This window comes from Protopterus annectens, chromosome 2.part1 (genome assembly GCF_019279795.1).
Source record: "Protopterus annectens isolate FY-2018-M chromosome 2.part1, PAN1.0, whole genome shotgun sequence".
Classification (NCBI taxonomy): Eukaryota; Metazoa; Chordata; order Ceratodontiformes; family Protopteridae; genus Protopterus; species Protopterus annectens.
The window spans coordinates 1,035,802,562-1,035,823,523 of NC_056729.1; positions in this window are offsets into that span (position 1 = coordinate 1,035,802,562).

Below are 20,962 nucleotides of genomic sequence, written 5' to 3' on the forward strand. Positions count from 1 at the left end.
GGAATCGGCCAATAGTAAAGATTTGTTGACATCCTTGGTGGCATTGGGTAGGAAAAGACTAGGTAGAATTTTCCCTAGGACCTGAGATAATTGGTAGTTGTCTTTGCTTATTACATGGTACTGCAGCTTGAAAAGGACAGGTCTTTGGCTTTGTCCCTTTTGGGTTACTTTCTCATGATTCAGGAGAAGCAATGGTTACGGTCAGGGAATGCTTGGTTATGGCATGACCAGAGGTTTCAGAAGCAGAGGATCTTTCCTTTTGCTGGGAGGTGCATCATCCTGACATCAGATTGGCTATCATGATGGATAGTTATGGGGCGATTAACAGAGGGGGAAAGGGGGATGAGGAATTGGTGTGTGTTGGACCTTTAATAGTGGGAGTTGTTCATGGGTAGGGTGCAAGTTCTTACACTCTTTTTCAAGGTGTGGGGGGAATCATCCAGCCATTCAGTGTGGGTGCTGTGAGATTAAGTCTATGAATGCAAACGTCATGACAGGGGAGGGTGGCTTTCTCTCCATTCAGGGGTTTTAGGCAGTTAGGGGTAGAGGTAATTTTCATTGATTATGGGAAGGTGGGTTTTTAGGGGGAATAGGGGAAGGGTTGCCTTTCCCCATTAACGTGTAGATTTTATGACGCACGATTCAAGGCTTTCCTGACCTTGTGCTTAAAGATGAGCTATTAGATGAGTTTCAGCAAGGGTTTCCTATTAAATCTAGGGTGGTTGGAGATGGGCTGGTTTGTAAGAATCTGCACACATTGTGGGGCAATGAGGATATATTGGGAGGATTGGTGGAGAAGGAGTGTCAATCTGGTCAGTTATTGGGTCCGTTTGATAGTCTGCCTTTTGTTAATTTTAAGGTTTCAAAATTGGGGCTAGTACCAAAGAAATGAATGGGTGAGTTCAGGTCGATTCACCATTTGTCGTATCCTAAAGGGGGCTTTGTTAATCATTTTTTTGCAGGTGAGGATGCCAGGGTTCGTTATGCTTCTTTAGATGATGCTGTCAGGGTGATTAGGGATTTTAAGGAGCTGTAGTTAGTAAAAGTGGACATCGAGTCTGCCTTTTGTTTACTGTCAATCAGGCAGGAGGACTGGCAGTTACTGGGTATGGTTGTGGGTGACAAATATTATTTTGACAATGCTATGCCAATTGGTTATTCAGTTGCATATGCAACTTTTGAGAAATTTAGTATGGTACTGCATTGGGTGTGGCAGCAGAAGGCAGTACATTACTTGGATGATTTTTTGCTAGTTGGGGAAGGATGAGTAGGTGCACAGGAAAGGTTGTGGGAATTTGTGAGCATGTGTGAGGGCTTAGGGGTACCTTTGGCTCAACATAAGTTGGAAGGTCCAGCAAGAGCATTAGAATTTTTGGGATTAATGGTGGATGCAGAATGGGGTTTGTTTTGCCTGCCTATGGGTAAGTTAGAAAGACTGAAGGCTACTATAAGGTTGGTTGTGGATAAGGATAAGGTATGGATTTGGACAGTGATGGAGCTGTTAGGGTTTTTGAATTTTGCATGTTGGGCGGTACACCCAGCGCATACTTTTTGTAGGTCAGTGGCATTTTTGTTAAAAGGGGGTAAGAGTAAATACCACTGGGTTAGGGTGAACAAGCTTGTGTGGGAGGATTTGTTGTTGTGGTTGTGTTTTTTGGATCAGTTTAATGACATTCCTTTTTGGCAGACAGACTGGGTTGGGCAAGAAGAACTTCAGTTATTTACAGATGCAGCAGGGGCATTGGCATGGGGGCTTATTTTGGAGGACAATGGTTTGCAGTTAAATGGCCTTTGCATTGGAAGGAGGAATTTCAAAGAGATGTAGAGTTTTTGGAGTTGATGCAAATTTTGGTAGTTTGGAAGGATTGCTTATGGGGGAAGCGGGTTATTTTCCATTTGGATAACATGGCAGTGGTGCAGTTTCTGCAGAAGAAGACGGCTAGGTCAGAATTGTTAATGTTGATTTTACGTAAGTTGGTTTTACAGAGTTTGGTAATAAATTTTTCATTTACTGGGGTGCATGTGCCTGGGATTAGGAACGACATTGCTGATAGCTTTCCTGATTTCAGTTTTCCAGGTTACGGCTGTTGGCTCCAGGGGTAGAGGAAGTGCCAAGGAAGTGCCAGTAATCTTGCCAGAGGAGGTGTGGAACTTTGGGTCAAGGTAACCAGGAGGTTTGTGCATCATTCTTGGGTTGTGTCTACAAGGAAGGCTTACGGTAGGGCTCTTTGTGAATTTGATCAGTTTGTTTTACAATTGCCTGAAGATGAAGGGGTGTGGTCTGAGGAGTTACTGCTTCATTATTTAACTTGAGCTTGGGATTTAGGTAAAGCTTTACAAACGGTTAGGGTGGATTTGGCTGCAATTAGCATATTTGCGCAGGTATCTAGGTTACTTGACTTCACAAAGTCAAGGACAGTAGGGCGTATGTTGAAAGGATGGCGGAATGCTGCTGTGGAACACAGTGATATCAGATGGCCACTGACGAGGGTGTTGTTGAAAGTTTTGTTTAAAGGTTTAGCGTTACTGCAAGGTAACTCCTCGAATTATGTTATGTGAGTTACGTTGTGTGTATGTTTATATTTTGGTGTGTTCTGAGTTTCTGAGTTGTTAGGATCATTACTTTGGAGGGAAGTAATGATAGGGTTTGGGTCGGTTAATATCTGGTTGCAAAAGACTAAGACAGATCAACTGGGGAAAGGTTCAGTGGTTGTGCTGAACGTGGATAAGAATGTTGTGCTTTGCCCAGTTAGGTGGGCCACGGAATTAAGACGGATTTAGTGGGGGGTCCATATGATTTGGTTTTCCATTCGGCTGATGGGAAGGGGTGACAAGTGGTCGGTTTGTACATCTGATTAGGAGGGCGTTTTGTTGTATGGGTTTTCCAGCGGAGAGGTTTGCATCTCATTCCTTTTGCATTGGTAGGGCTTTAGACTTAGCTAGGGGCATCAGTTTTATTGAGGATATTAAATGGGTGGGGATGTCATCTTCTAATGCATTTCTATCATATATTAGATAAAGTCTTGCTTTGTATATGTTGTTAATTGTTTATTCTTTTCTTTTAGGAAAGCAGATTGTCATCATTGGTCATTCTTATATCCACTGGGCAGTGCAATGGGCAGCAGTTAGGGTGGATGGTAAAAACTTGGGTTAGTCTCACTTAGGTTGGGCAGTGAATTGGCATGGGGTTAGAAGGTTAGATGGGATAGATTGATGCATGAGTTTGAACAGGTAAGGTTGAGAGTAGGGTATTCCTAAATATTAGTTTCTCATTTGGGAGGCAATGATCTGAAAATCCTTTCAAAGAAGAGTTTGGTAGATATCATTTTGCAGGATTTGTTGAAGTTGCAGACATTGTACCCTGGTATGTGTATAGCATGGTCAGAGTTAGTTCCACTTTTGATATGGAGGAATGAGTTTAGTTATTGGGCTATTGAGTGGGTTAGGAGGTTTGTTAATCAGAGGTTGGCCAGGCAACTAGGGGTTTTAGGTATATATACCATTGAGCATAAGGACTTTGTGGATGGTAATGTAGTTTGGTTTCGAACAGATGGGGTGCATTTGAGTGATGTGGGTTTAGATTTGTTTCACGTTCACTTGAAATTGTTTCTAGAGGGTATTGTGAAGGCTATGGGATAACAGGGGGAACAACCTGAGTGCAGGCTTTTGGGCAGAGAAGAGAGACAGGATTTTCCTCTTCTGTTCCCCCTCTAGGTGAAGGTGATCATGGCTTTGAGTTGGGGATTGAGTCAGTTACTGGACGCTGCTTGACAATAAGTGGACTTAATTGGATGATGGTTAGTTTGAAAGGGTAAGCAGGTATGCTGCCTGTTTAATTTTTGGTTGGGTAAGTAGGTACGCTGCCCTGATGGATGATGGAACAGGGTGAGTGGGTACACTGCCCTGATGTATGACTCAGCCAGAGTGAGTAGGTATGCTGCCCTGAGATCATTCGAGAATTGTGAAGTTTATTGTTATTTGTTTCCATGTGAATAAAGTTAATGGTTGTGTAGTGTTAATAAAGGTCATCAAATGTCTTTTGGTGTTGGTGTGAGTTATTCAAAAGGGGGGCCAGGATAAATTAAGTTTGGGACAGAGCAGTTTGTCCAGATTTGTCCAGGACCCTCTTTGGTGAACGGGGGGGGGGGCGTTTAGGAGGGAAGGGATAAGGAGTTTTTGTGTGGTTAAGTCAAGTAGCAGGGATTAGGCCTTTGGACAATAAGGGGTTAGGTGGTTTGAGAAGTTTAGGGGAAGTGAGGTAGGTTAGGGAGGGACTTAGCTTATATATTTGGGAGCAGAGGAAGTGGTGTCACATTTACGCTTGAGTTGGTGACCCTCCCTCCCAAAAATTTCTTTGCATTACCGTTTGTTAGTTCGAGGGCAGAGAAGAGGGACAGGATTGTCATCTTCTTTTACTCCTCTAGGTGAAGGTGGTCATGGCTTTGAGTTGGGGATCAAGTGAGTTACTTGATGCTGCTTGACAATAAGTGAACTTAATTAGATGATGGTTAGCTTGAAAGATTGAGCTGGTACATTGCCCGTTTAAGTTTTGGTTGGGTGAGAAGGTACACTGCCCTGATGGATGACTGAACAGTGTGAGTGGGTATGCTGCCCTGATGTATGACTCTCAAGGGTGAGTAGGTACGCTGCCCTGAGATCGTTCAAGAATTGTGAAGTTTATTGTTATTTCTTTCCATGTGAATAAAGCTAATGGTTATGTAATATTAATAAAAGTCATCAAATGTCTTTTGGTGTTGGTGTGAGTTATTTAAAAGAGGGTTCAGGACAATATGAAATTGTTTAGGGATTTTTGCTCATGGATTCTTTCTTAAGCTGCATTACATTAATTTAGAAGAGAATTGTCTGAGATTTAAAGAACTTGTTTCAAAATGAAAGGCACGTTCTCTTTGAATTCAATTCAATTATATCTAGCCCCTGTAAAGTGAACTGCATCAAAAAATGTTCAGGTTGTTTTTCATTCTTGTTGTCTGGGATTGTTATATAGACTTAAAAAAAATCATTCTAACCACCAAGGAATCAACTTCTCCCAAGTTAGTGCTGTCTTTGAATTGTATTTGTATGGGACTGTTATTTGATCTTCAGAAAATTCAAAGCTGTGGTAGAAGCTATATTCAGATGCTTGGATTATAAACTTTATAGACTTTATCACATCCTGAGGATTCAGTCTTCTCCTATAAGCACGAAAGAATAGATGCGGTTAATTTTCTTTTTGCAGTATATGAATATGAAACCTTTTATGCTTCTTTTCTTCTGTAACTGTGATACAGTTTTGTATATGAAATCCGATCTTTTAGAAGAAAAGAGATTTCATTTGTTTATTTGATAAAAATGTGGCTGATGTCTTTTTAACTAGTGAAGATATTCTTACTGCACTAACATAAGTCTAGCCATTAGCTATCATAATGTATTTTTGATGGAACAATCAGAAACTAAAGTCTGGTTATCAGACTAACAATTTGATTGGTGTTAGGATGTTGTGAATAAGGGTAAGGGGTGTGATCACCAAAGAACTGTCAGTAGTTTTAAGTGGGCAATATTTTGAGCATTTATACATATGAATTATAATTTAGTTAAGTCAGAGTTACTGTTAGTAAGTTGACACTAGATGGGACTAGTCTCAAAATGAAGTTGTTAAAAGCCTAAGGAGCCAGTGACTATAACCTGATTTGGAGATGGTATTGTACATTTGTTTGGGTGTGATAGGTGCTAATTATAATCCATAGCAGTAGTATAAATTTCAATAAGCTCTTAAGATTAATCATTCAGTTTGGATTTAAGGTTCATAGCCCTTGCTGACTGTTAGATTGGGGGCAGGTCTGAAAGTTTGGACTCTGTAACCCATGCTGTCTATCATATTGGTTTGCATTGGTATGGATATAATACAAACTGGACTATTATAATCTGCAAAAAAAGTCCTGTTACCAAAACATGCTTTTACACTAGCAATCACAATGTAAAACATATGTCAGTATATATTGCATAGCAGTTGTTTTATTTTTTAGTCTTAATCATAGGACACAGGCAAGATAAGCTCTGAGTAGTATTACACAATGTCAGTGGTACAACTGGTTAAGAAATATACTTCCAAAAAACTACAACACACTGGATTAAAAAAAGAAGGCTTAATAGTCACTTCTTGTGCAATTTGGCTTACTGGATATGAATACAGTCTGCCAGGGAGTGAGATGTGCAGAATACAAATAATGGATCTCCCAGTGAATCCTCATATGATTAAAAATTTTAGTTTGAATTAAATAGCTTAGAACTAGAGATAAGGGTGAGACACCTGAAAGCAATTGAGATGAGAGATCAGCTTCAGCATGAAGCTGTGCAGGAGGAGAGGAGGCATTAACATGAACGTGGAATGTACAAGAATAAGAATGAACAGAAAGTGAAAGCAATTGATAGCTTGAGAGAGTACTTATTATCCATTGGCAGAAACATGAGTAGTAGGGAGGGAATCTCAACCATAGATATCAGGGTCTGTAATAAATTATTTCCTAGACTTAAAGAGGAGGTTGACTTTGATATTTTGATTCCAACATTTGACAGTGTGCATAATCAGAACCATAACATGATCAGACCTAAACTGACCAACGAATATGTGTGAGGTTTAAAACTATTATGGTCTCAGTTAATGCTAGGCATGTTTTAACTCACTCAAGCCTAAGATGCCCTTTTAGTATACTTCCCTTTCACACCCATACTGTCTTATGGCATCCAGAACATTTTGTGGTCGGGGTTCATTAACTAAGTGACTTCCCAGCTAATAATAGGCAGCATTAGAAAGGAGAAGTGTGCTAAGCCAGTCCAAAAATGCAGTGAAGCCGTGTGGTCAATTTCTGAAGCTAAAATGCATGGTGACTGAGTTTTATGTCACTAATGACAGAGGGACAATGTGTGTGTGTGTGTGTGTGTGTGTGTGTGTGTGTGTGTGTGTGTGTGTGTGTGTGCGTGCACGCGCATGTCTGTATATCTCTATGTTATTCTGAATGGATCTAGTGTGTGTGTGTGTGTGTGTGTGTGTGTGTGTGTGTGTGTGTGTGTGTGTGTGTGTGTGTGTGTGTGTGTGTGTGTATGTCTGTGTGTGTGTGTGTGTGCTTGTGTTGCTTATGTGTGTGTGTGTGTGTGTGTGCTTGTGTTGCTTATGTGTGTGTGTGTGTGTGTGTGTGTGTGTGTGTGTGTGTGCGTGTATGCATGTGTGCATGTGTGTGTGTGCATGTCTGTATATCTCTATGTTATTCTGAATGGATCTAGTGTGTGTGTGTGTGTGTGTGTGTGTGTGTGTGTGTGTGTGTGTGTGTGTGTGTGTGTATTGTCTCAATATTGACAAGAAGGACACTATTTTCCTTAAAAACTAAAATATTGTCCCTCTGTCATTATTAGAATGCTTTTTATTGAAACTGGCTTAGAGAAATATTGCTAGTTGTTTGCTAGTAGTTACGAAAATAGGCAACATTTCCATATATACTTACTATTTCAAAAACTGAGTGACTTACAAACTGTAGCATGACATTAAGTGAAAGTAGATTTTGTTGAAGGAAACTGTCTTTCATATTTACAGTGTAAGTTACACATCTTGAGAGACATCCAATATTATTTGTTTCGCTAATTATACAATTACGCATATGTAAATGTCTCAATAAATATGCATTTATATAGGAATCTGTTGTCATGTGAAAACTTACGCCTGGTTAACAAAAATGTCCTAACAATATATGTCTAAGGTGTACATTTTCAAGATATAAAAATGTATAAAACTTTACAAAAAAGCAAAATTTGGGATTTGTGTTATCACTGTAAAGAATACTTTTTTTTTTTTCCAATAAATTTTTATTCAGTATATAAAACAGACAATTAGGAGTTTTATACATGTAAATTGAATTGCATAGGAATATTGCAACTCTTACAGAAGAAAACAATCATTCAGGAGAGTTTACATATAACAATGATAATAAAACATTACTAAATATGTACACTATATACACGTTAGGCATCCTGAAAAAAAAAAAATATATATACCATCTTGAAACAATACTTAATGAGACGACATTAACTATTGATAATATTTAACACTTTTTCTAATACTAAATTCTTTAAAGCTTGTTTTTTTGGACTTCTAACTATGTTCCCCTGTGCATTAATATATGAATAAGCCATTTTTTGAAAAGTTGTCCAATTTAATTTGGTTCGATCAAGCCAATTATGTGTTATATAAAGTTTTAATAAGGAGCAAATAAAGATAATAACATGAATATCTGATTTTGAAAGATGAATTAAAGGAATATGAAGAATTGCAAATTCCCAGGACAACGTAGACTTATGGTATCCCATTCTCTGTAGTCTGACTTTCAGGGAAGTCCATAATCTATGAGAAAAATGACAATACCACAGAATATGGAGAAGATCAGCTTGGGGGTGATAACAACATGTGTTGATGAAGATTTGTTTGGATTGAATTTGCTTAGTTTATAAGGGGTATAATAGGCATCATTATTAATCATTAATTGCGTATATAATAGTTTTTTGAAAGGGATACATTCCTTTGTATGTTTGATAGCCAAAAGTTTTTGTGATTCCGAAATCTGAGAATTGTAATTCATCCATGTATTAGATAAAAGACAGTCGCTTTCTATCATTAAGGTCTTTATCAATTTGTAGGAATTTGAAAGCATTTTATCAGATGAAGATAACATTTTGATAATTGTATTGAGATTATTCATTTGATGTTCTATGGGGTCTATACGTGTAAACTTATTTATGATTGTTAGTCTTAATTGACGCAAAATTGGTGAATAATTCCAATTAACTTTCAACAACTTACACCAATCAGGTATAGATAGATCAAGATGTTTCAAAATGTCTCCAACTTTTAACTTTTTTATAAGAGGATATTTTGTTAAGTTAAAAGGTTTGTTATCAATCATTATATTTGGATTTAGATGAATTGGTTGCATAAAATGAGAAATCTTATCTAAATTACACATTTTTAGTAAAGATTGAAAGGCTTTAATCTTTTGCTTAATAAAGATGGATAAATTTTTGGTAGGAGTGTTGTCTAAAGAGATAAAAGGAAGAGCTTCTGGGTTTATATTTTTTGAAATGATGTAATTATACCATATTTTTATCCATAAAGAGTGATTTATATGTGCATTATTTTTGGAATTAGATATGGTGAAAAGTTTGTTAGAAGCAACTATCAGATAATAGAGATGTATGTTAGGAAGACCCAAACCCCCCTTGTCTTTAGAAGCTAATAGTCTGGAATATGAGATTCTAACAGATTTGGGGAACCATAAAAATTTAGCCAAAACTTTGTTTACAGAGTCAAAGAAAGATTTCGGAATTATTTGATCAGATGACATAAATTGGTAGAGGAATTTAGGCAAAATATTCATTTTAATTATTGCTGCTTTTGATAAAAGCGAAAGATTTAGATGTTGCCATCTGTTTATATCAGTCAATATTGAATTCCAAATTTTTTATATATTATTTTGAGAGGATGATTTATTATTGTGCTCTAAGTTGATACCTAAATATTTTATATTATAGGTAAACTGAAACTGATTGTCCGGAAAGAGACAAATTTTATGTACTAAATGATTTAAAGGGAATATATAGGTTTTAGAGGAGGTTAAGAGATAGTTTGAAACAGAAGAGAAGTAATCAATAGAGTTAATTATTTTTCTATAATCAGAAATAGGAGTTTGAAAATAAATTATTAGGTCATCAGCAAAGGCTGAGAAATAAATTTTGGTATTAAGTATTCTAGGGACATTGTGAAAAGTATTTTGAGTAATATATAACAATAAGGGTTCTAAATAAATATTAAAGAGAAAAGGAGACAATGGACATCCTTGTCTTGTACCTGTAGTAATCTTTATAGGTGAAGAAAAGTGACCATTAATGTAAAGTCTAGTATACATATCTTTATATAATATTTTAATGAAATTTAAGAAGAATGGAGGAATATTAAAGCAAGACATAGTCTGAAAAAGAAAATTCCAGCATACTCTGTCGAAGGCGTTTGATGCATCCATGATCAGAGCATATACTGGGTTTATGTCTTTCTTAATAAGATGAATGATAGTCTCTAAGGACAAAGTGTTGTCCCAAGCATGTCTACGAGACATGAAGCCAGATTGATCTTGAGAGATAATTGAGGGTAAAACTTTTTTCAATCTATTAGCCAAAATAGATGATAAAATCTTAATGTCTACATTTATTAAAGAAATTGGTCTATAATTGGCTGGGTCAGATTTATCTTTATTACTTTTCAAAATTAGGATAGTTTTAGATGTATTCCAATGTATATCTGAGATGTCGTTGAGTCTTATATGATTATATACCTTGAAAAGAAAGGGAAGAATTACCATTTTAAAGGTTTAGAAGAATTCCGGAGTGAACCCGTCAGGGCCAGGAGATTTAGCTGATTTGAGATTGTCAATTGAATCTGAGATTTCTTGTAAGGATATGGGAGCTGAGAGTAAATTTTGTTGTTTATCATTTAGTTTAGGAAAATGGAGAGAATCTAAAAAGGTTTCTATGTTATTCTCTTTACCAACGTTAGAAGAATTTGAATATAAATCAGTAAAAAGAGTAGTAAAGAGTTGAATAATTTCTTCATCTGTGTTATATAATCTATTATTATAAGATAAAGATGTTATGTTTGGTCTGTTAAAGTTAATTTTAATAATTCTAGCTAGTAGTTTAGAGGGGACCTGAGCCCATTCAGAGTATGAAGCAAGTAGCTTTTGCTCAATTAAAGATAGATTTTGTTGATGGAGCAAAATTAAATCTTTTTGGTCTTCAAGAATTTGCTTTTCTATGGTATAATCATGTTTCATCTTAAGTTGATTTTCCAGAGTAAGAATTCTAGACTTTAAAAACTCTTCTTTTTTGGAGTAAATTTTTTTAAAATAGGCTGCTTTACTGATAAATAATCCTCTTAACCTTGCTTTACATGCAGCCCATTGTATGTCATAAGGGATATCTGATGTTTCCAGATTGGCTTCCATTTCCTGTATAATTTCGGAACATTGTTTACAAATTTCATCATTTTGAAGTAAATTATTATTTAAAGACCATTTATTCATATTGCATTTATTTTTTGTATTATTATTTATGTTTAGTTTTAGGAAAATTCTCGAATGGTCTGAAAAGAATCTAGGTTCAGTCTTGAAATCTAAAATATATTTTGAGATAGATTCAGAAATTAGAAAAAAGTCCAGTCTGGACCATGAACGATAACATTTAGAGTAGTATGTATAAATATCACTTCTATTTGGGATTTTAACAGTATGTATTGGGTCCATTAGACTATAATCTACCATCAAATCATTAAGAGCCATAGTAGATTGATAGTTATCGGAAACATTGGAGCGTGAGCGGTCAATATCTGGGTTTATTACTGCATTCCAATCTCCACCTATTATAATATAGTGGTCTTTATATGATGTGAGAATTTTATGGATTTTTAAAAAAAACAAATGTTGTGAATTACATGGGCCATATATGTTTAAAACTAAAAGAGGTTTATCAAGACCATGAACGGAAGTGGTAAATAAACACCATCTACCATCATTATCAAATTTCTCATCGATAATGTTCCCCAAGAATTTTTGTTTAATGATTATTGCTACACCTCTGGAATTCGATGAGTCCCCTGAGGCTACAATCTTTCTAATCCATTTTTTATTCATCTCTTTATTCCAATCAAGTCTAGGAATATGGGACTCTTGAATAAAACAAATATTGACCTGTGATTTAAAAATCAAATGGAACAATAATGACTTTTTTGCTTTGTTTTGAATACCTCTAACGTTCCACGAATCTAATATTAAATCAACTGGCATATTCTACGCAAACTATTATTATTAATGCTGTAGTGAAACCATAGAGTGAAATCCAAACATCTCTAAACCAAAATATTTGGAGAAAAATAAATAAAAAACATATTTTAATTGGCTAGTATTCAAAAATGTCACCACATTAACAAATATCTCCTGTAAATGAAAAATAATATCAAAAATATTATAAGATGTATTTATATCCTTTATCCTAACCCTAGTGCCTATCCACCAAACACCTAATGATAAAGGAAGATCAATTGTAAATGAATTAAAATGTGAAATTTTAGATAGTAAAAGTACGAAATTTACATAAAGAATATTCAATATTAGCCTAACAAAAATCAAAATCAGTAATACACTACTAACCCTATTTACAAAACAAACTAGGTTCAAGATGTCCAACATACTCAATCCCTACTTAATCTGTTTAACTACAAGCTCCTATTTTTAAGTAAAAATATATGGTGATAAAATGAATTTCCTCAAATATTTAACAAACCAGCATAGCGTATATTATGGTAAAAATAAAAGATATTAAATAACATATATAATAATAAAAGATGAATATATTTGCATTACTGTATATGTTAATAATTCTATGAGAGACTATCAGTAAATATATCAATTTTGGGCCAGTACCTAATTATATATGAAAAGATAACTATAAATAAAGTAAAATAAAATAAGAATACACATTTACCTGTATCTGTATAATTCACTATAATGAATTTGTCAGTGTTCATATATAAATAACTAATACAAAAAATGTCCGAAGTTAGAGTATAATCATTTAAAATTTTCTCTAATATAGCGATTGTTATTCCTAGGAGACTAAATTATATAAATCAATCTCATATAAATGTAAGTTAACTGTTTAAAACTGCTTCTGTTTAGTCACATTCCTCAGTATTTCTATTGTATAATGAATATACTTTGTCGCCATCTAGTGGTAAAATATGTATACAATTAGAAACTACTGGATACTGTTTTGTCCCTTGAACATTATTATACATTTATACATTTTGAAGTGTTCATTTTAACAAGTTTTTATCATTAGATCAGTTATAAATAGAGTTATACTGTCCTTTTAAGATATATGTACGCAGTAAGACAACAGATTATGAAATATTCCGATCCCAAAAAGCATTCTCCTATAAGTATCTATGTTAAACCAAACTAAATAATCCATAGTTTATAACATTCAACCCAATACACCTAAATATTTATAATATATCCAGCAAGATTTAATTTAGTCTGTCTAAGGTTTTTAACTGAGTGTAGTACTTTGCTAAGCATAACTTTATATGTACAATCCCCTTATAATACATTTGCTATAATGCATCAAACTATTGAACAACTAAGCATACATTAAAGTTAAAATGAATAATTCTAACATTACTTTATATTTTGTAATGTAATATACTTGTTACACTATTGCTGTGTGGCTACAATGAAAGGACTGACCTGAATTATTGTTTTATACGTAAGTCCGCTTTGATCTTGAAAGCCTTTATTCACCCTGAAGCTTCAATAAGATAAAAAGCAGATGATCGTTGGCATTAATGTAGGACAAGCATTGTAAAAGTGAATAAATCTTTGTGGTATGTTTATTATCCTTGTACAAGTGATGATATATGTGTAAGACAAGTTTTCTGAAGACTACTTCCTGGTTACAATAAGCGCCACTGTATATGCGAAGCCAGCAGCAGTCCGATGTAAATGATGACGTCACTCACGTCTTCTGATACTTCAAAGAAGGTGCGAGCTGCGCTAATTGAAGCAGCTGGTGTTGCCAGCAGAAGATTTTCTCCTCAAGTGTTCTCGAGAGGTGAAACTTTCCCTCCAACAGCCATATAGTTACAAAAGGGAACTTTTTCCCCTTTTTTTCTTTTTTTTAAATGCAAGGCTACAAAACACTGATGTATTATCTTCGTGAAACACCAAAGAAGGAAGCAAATAACCACATGACAGTTCAGAAATCATTACAACCACACCACACAACTGCAATGCATATACCATTGTAGGTATATTAATCCTTGTTAGAATCAAATAAAAAGATGTCTATATTTCATTTAACTTGTTGGGAAGAATAAAAATAAGCTTAGATAATAACAGATATAAATGTTTTCAAGCATGAACCATGACTGTAATATTAAAGAATAGGAAGCAAATAATTATATGACAGTTCAGAAATCATTTTAACCACACCACACAACTGTTTTGCATATACCATTGTAGGTATATTAACCCTTGTTAGAATCAAATAAAAAGATGTCTATATTTCATTTAACTTGTTGGGAAGAAGAAAAATAAGGTTAGATAATAACAGATATAAATGTTTTCAAGCATGAAACATGACTGTAATATATCTCATTTGAAATACATTCAGAGTAACAAATTATGATACATTGTCTGGAATCTTTTTAAATGTTTTAACAAAAATATCTTTAGCCTCTATGGGATCAGAACACACAAATCTCCTGTCATTAAATGTAAAAGACAAAGTATTTGGATAAGACATACAAAATCTTATCCCTCTTTTTATCAAGTCAGCACAATAAGGAGCAAGTTTTTGTCTATTTAATTTTATTTGAGAAGGAAGATCTTGGGAGAATGACAGTTTGTGAGACTTACAAATAAATTGCTTTTTACTTTTAGCAGTCTCCAGGATTTGGAAAGTATCTTGAAAGTTTAGTAACTTAGTATAAATAATCCTTGGTGCAGAGGAATCTTGTCTAGAACGTAATGCTCTATGTGCTCTCTCAACAATTATAGATTTTGAGGATGTTTCACAGTTTAGCAGTGTTTTAAAGATGTCTTTAGTCACAGATAATAGGTTTTTATTGTCATAAGACTCAGGCAAACCACGAATAATGATATTATTTCTTCGACTTCTGGCTTCTAGATCCAGCAGTTTAGATTGAATATCTGAAATAATCTTATCTTTAGATTTAAGAACAGTTTCCAATGTGTCAGTTTTTATCTCTAAAGCTGTATTTCTATTTTCTATCATATCCATTCTGTCATTTATTTGTTTTAAAGTTTTACTAAAGTCAGCAAACTGTTCTGAAAAGTTTTGGATAGCAATTTGGATAGGTTTTAATGCTACTTTTAATTCCTCTAGGTGAAAGTTTGAATCAATTAAGTCTTTGTTACTTACTTTGGTAGTTTCAGCAGATTGTTTGGATGTCCTTAATCTTTTAGAACTGGAGTCTTTTTCAGGAGAGAGCATTGAAGAAAATTTGGCCTTTGTAGGTTGAGTCTCCATGGAGTCAGATTTTGTAGCCATGCCCAGAAATGAAGTGCACTTGACAGGATATCAGGATCCAGGAATAGACAGGAGCAGCAGGTGACCAAACAGATGTAATATCAGAGTTGTTCTGAAGTAAAATAAATCCCAGGATAATAAATTCCGAGCCAAAAATAATCCAGTTATGTAGAAAATGATTTAAAAAATATTTTTTCTAAAAAAACTGAGGAAAAAGTTTGTTATAAAGTTATAAAATCACAAAAAGTTAAGTAGCTGTGAGGAGCTCTATGAGTAGGGACTAGTCTAGTCGGCAGCCATCTTGGAAAGCCACTGTAAAGAATACTTCTTACTGTTAATATTGCAATTTGTACAGTTATAATAGCTTTTATCACTCACAGAATATTTGCATTTGTTTATCTTACATTTTTTTGTTTATTTTTCAGAAAATTCTCTGGAATATAAGATATGTGTAGGCTGCTAGAGGTGTGGCATTCCACAACATGTAGGTGTTAATGAGTTATGTAACTTATCTTTATTTTGATTGTAATAAAAAAGTGTGTCATTTTTAAATATTTTAACCTAAAAGCTGATGTGTATAGAAGAAAAGTATGGATGATTAAGAGAACAAAAGATAGCATCACTGATTTAATTGCAGAAATAAGTATTTATTTCCATAGGTCTGTAATTGATGTCAAGTTACCTAATCTAAAATGATATGAGACCTTCTAAGAAGGGAGCAAATAGTCGGTACTTTGCCCAAGGATATGTTATTGGTTTACAGACTGGGAATGTGCCTCAGAAGGGTAGAAAAGGGTGAATTGTATTCAGAAAGCAGGGAACAATCTCAGAATAAGGCTGTACATATAGCACTGCACTTCATTGCAAGGAGACAGATCAAATTATTTTTGAAAAGGCATTTACACATAATCTGTTAAATATAATAGCAGCATCCAAAGAAAGGTTTTATTCAAAGTTTTATTCTGAATGATGGGATATAATAATGTTATGTTTTTGCCCCTCTGGCTGCCCATGATATTACTTGATAATGCATTTGATGAATTTGAAAAAGTAAGCAATGAAACACCATAGCTATGAGATTACACCCCTCACATAATCTATTAAATATAATGGCAGCATCCAAAGAAAGGTTTTATTCAAAGTTTTATTCTGAATGATGGGATATAGCAATGTTATGTTTTTGCCCCTCTGGCTGCCCATGATATTCCTTGATAATGCATTTGATGAATTTGAAAAAGTAATCAATGAAACACCATAGCTATGAGATTACACCCCTTACGTATGTGGATAATTGGCTGGTATTAGTTACCAGACTTGACACATTAAAGAAACAGATATAATACCAGATATAATTATGCATGAATATGACTCCCCAGTAAAGGTTAACAGGACATAATTAATAGTTTATGACAAACAAAGTGTTAAAGTCCAAGCATTTTTTAAGAAAGAAGGCTTTACATGATGTTTCAAGCTTCTCATTTTGGAAATAATGTATTTAAATAATGGTTCCTAGTATCAAATAGAACATATGCTAAATCCAGGATTGAAAAGATATGATATAGTCTACAAAACTGACTGCTTGGTAGTGTGATAATACATTTATTGGGTGCTGAGTAGGGTTTGCAGCATGGGTATGGTATGTCAGAGAAAGCTTGGGACAATACAAGTCTTTATAAAGAATTTCAGGAATGTATTTGGGCAGTCAACATCATTTTCTGATATTTATCTTAGGAAGGAATTAAGGATATAAAATGAAAGAATGCTGCTTGACAGCCATTTCAAAAAGATGAATAAGGATGATGAGGCCTACTAATACAATAAGTATTAAGAATAATTTGAGGCAAAGAAGAAGTGATGGGTTATAGGTCAGATAAGCAATTGCATAATATTAAGAATAATTGACAAAATTCATAAGGAAGATAGCTTTCAGGCATTTTGAAAATATCTGCAGAAAAAAAAATCACATTAAGTTATAAGAACATCTCACACTTAATGAATATTGTTAAGGAATTCTGGAGGCTTAAATAAGATAAGGAAATTAAAATGACCTGCCTTTTAAATTTTTAAAATGTAACATGATCATGAGGGTAAGCCCACTAATTTAAAGTGCAGTGATCTAAGGTTGAAATATATGAACTACACTTTTGAGGTATTTAAAGGGGCAAAACAGTATACTAGAATCAGAGTAGAAAATGAGATAGTTGGCCCCTGTAATAAATAATATGATCTTGTGCATGTGATTGCAAAAATGCCCCTTATACACAATGGAAAGGAAGTTCATATAGGAATACGTTGCTGGCATAGATTATAAGAGCATTTTAGTGAGGATTGGAAGCAGCTTGTGACATTACCCTTTTACCAACATAGATAAGCACATGATCACAAGTAATGAACTAGCTCTATCACTGATGAAGAAAACTAGACAAGTACATAGAAAAATAAAACTATATTTACAAAATGTGTAACTTTTTGAATAAAATATACCCTGAGATTCATTGCACAGACTGTTCCATGTAGGAACACAGCAGCAGTGCACCCTACATATTAATGAGGGCATGCTGCTGTATTCCTACACCTACACAATCTGTGTACGAGAGCAGGGGGCATGTATAAGTCCTGCATGGACAGTTAAACATGCCCCCTGCACTCAGAAAGTGCCTTAAGGCACTTTTAAACAAGGAAGTAGCATAATATTACAGTCTGGCTTTAATAGTATGCATTATTTCAGTGTCCATGGACACTGTAATGTAATACTAGCATGTCAGTGTCTGTGGACATTGAAATAAGAAAAAAAAAGCACACAATCCCTAAGAAGTAAGCCGCATAGTACATGACTGTCCCCAGAATGGCCAGATCCCTGCCCCACATGCCTGTAACCTGCTGATAAATACATGTAATAATTTAATATTTCTTTTTTCTTTTTTTTTTTTTACAATAAAAAAAAAGGTTTAAGCACAGCGCAGCAGGTATGCACACTGTGGCACATTGCTTAGCCCAGCTTAAATACTGTTTGAGAGTCAAATAGAATTCTGAAGCAGAAATCCTTGTTGCTGATGTAGCATAGTGGTTACAGTACTGATTTAGCATGTCAACCATGCACAGTTTGAATCCCAACTCTGGCTTATGTGTGGAAGTAATTACAAATTAATTTTTATGAAGTGGAATGATATTTGTAAATCAAATACCTCATGTATGGTAGTGTAGGGCTGGGAAAATGCCATAAGGAAATATAAAAAGATTTTTCAATTTTCTTTGAAATAAGTGTTTGCGGCCAGGTAAGTTGACATACGCGTCACTTAGCTCATAGCAAACCCGCTTACAACTGCCTTAATCATTCTGTATCCAACAGCCCCTGTTCTGCCTAGCAACACAATAATTAGCCTTTAAAATCTTGAACCCAGGACCCTACACACCATATCAACAGCAATCTACCACTAAGCCATACATATGTGTGATGTTTTTTAAACATATCATTCAGTAGAGTCATTCAACAGTAGGGAAAAGATTCTGTAGGATTAGTTAATTTTGTATATATATATATATATATATATATATATATATATATATATATATATATATATATATATTTGTATGGAAATGCATATACACATGGACAAATAAATACATAATACATGTAGGGATATAATATGAAATATATACATATGGAAATACATGTATAGATAGAAAAGTAAATCAATATATACAGATATATCTATGCACATATATATATATATATATATATATATATATATATATATATATATATATTTACATATATATGTATCGGAGTTGCACATCAGATCCATACCCCAAACCTCTTACTGTAACAATTCTGTCCAAAGGATGTCAAAATGGGTGTCAAGGGGCGCAACATAGGAACATCTTTGAAATATTGCTCTTATCCCTCTCACTCCAGGAGCAACTATTCTGTCTTGCAACAAAGGTCTCAGTCCTACCAAGTCTGGAACCCAGGGCCCTAGACATCACAGCCAGGGCAATGTATCACTACATCATGTGAGTTCTTCAAAACACTGATGTTTTTCCAAACATATCAGTCAGTAGAGTCATTCAACAGTAGGGAAAATATTCTGTAGAATCAGTCAGGTTTTCTATATATACATGTATTTATGTATGGTGATGCATATATGTGGACAAACAGACACAGAGATATACATGTAAGATATATACATATATACATAAACATATATATATATATAGAAAAGTATATAAATACATATACACATACATACACACACACACACACACACACACACACACACACACACATATATATGTGTGTGTGTGTGTGTGTGTGTGTGTGTGTGTATGTATATATATATATATATATATATATATATATATATATATATATATATATATATATGTATATACATATGTATATCAAAATGTATAACAGCTACAGACAAATGCAATCTGAGGGTCATGCTGCTCAACACTAGAAGTCTAAATCTCAAAAGGCATTCACTCAAAGTACTCCTTATTCACAAAGGATGCGCACACATCCACACTGGTAGCTCAACATAATGCATCACAGATACTGCAGGTGTAGCTAACATAGGGTAAGACTGAAATTCAAGTCATAGCCTACTGTAGGTCCCCAACCATATCCCAAGAATCAAACCTCACATTTATAAGTACCCTGGAGAATATTACTGTCCAACCTAACACTATCATACTGGTTGACCTCAACTACCCCTCCATTAACTCTGAAAGCTACCCATGTATCAATGGACTTGCCCAATGTTGCCTGGAATGCATCCATTCCAATGGCCTGGACCAGCTCATTTCTACACCCACTACAGGTAGCAACATCATTGACCTAGTCAGTACTAACATGAGTGACTGTTGCTGTGCACCAATAGTCAACTCCACCACGGTTAGATCTGACCACAATGTCATCACCTTAGAGATCCACATTTCTCTCACCCCCCTGCAAAGGTAACAACCATGACAAACCTTTCCAAAGCCAACTTTGGCCTCCAAAGATCACAGGTGGTTAACTTCATGGCACCCTTGCAAATGGAGATTAGTTGCATGACCTCCAAACATACACCAATGCAGTATGAACACGTACACAAATGCATGGATTCCACCATACCCAATATAAACAAGACACTCCCCTCCTGAAAAGGGAAGCCAATCTGGTGGTCCCCTGCCCAAACATCTCTACAACAGAAGGAGGAAACTGATCTGGAATAAGGTGAAGACCCAAGACTGGAAAAAAACCCTTATCAGCCACAACGAAAAGATGAGATTCCTCATGAAATACTCTAAAGTTAGCTGTGAAAACAGAACTGCAGCACACAGTAAAGACATCCACAAGGCCTCCTCTAGTTATGTAAACAATCTCCATGGCAATACCAACATGTGCTCTGAGCTACTGCACAATGTTAATTCCTATACTGAGGAAGCAGATATTTCCAATATACTGGCATACAGATTTAGTGGCAACTTTACCCCTTTCCCCACCCCCAAAGGACCAATCACAGTACCAGTCCACTGCCAGGCACTGAGTAGTACTGCAGCTTGGGTTAAAACACCACTGTCCAAGGCTAAGTATACAGCTTCTATTGGACCTGGGAATATCCCAGGCTGCCTTCTGCACGAACTACGGAGTGAACTGGCACCTCACCTTTGTGCCTTATTCAATCACACCCTCACCTTAGGCTTTGTCCCTACTGACTGGTGCACTGCTACAGTTATCCCTCTCCACACAAGAGGAGTGGCTGGAGACCCTGGGGAGTATCACCCCATTAGCATGACAAGGCTGCTATGCAAAGCTATGGAACACATTATCATG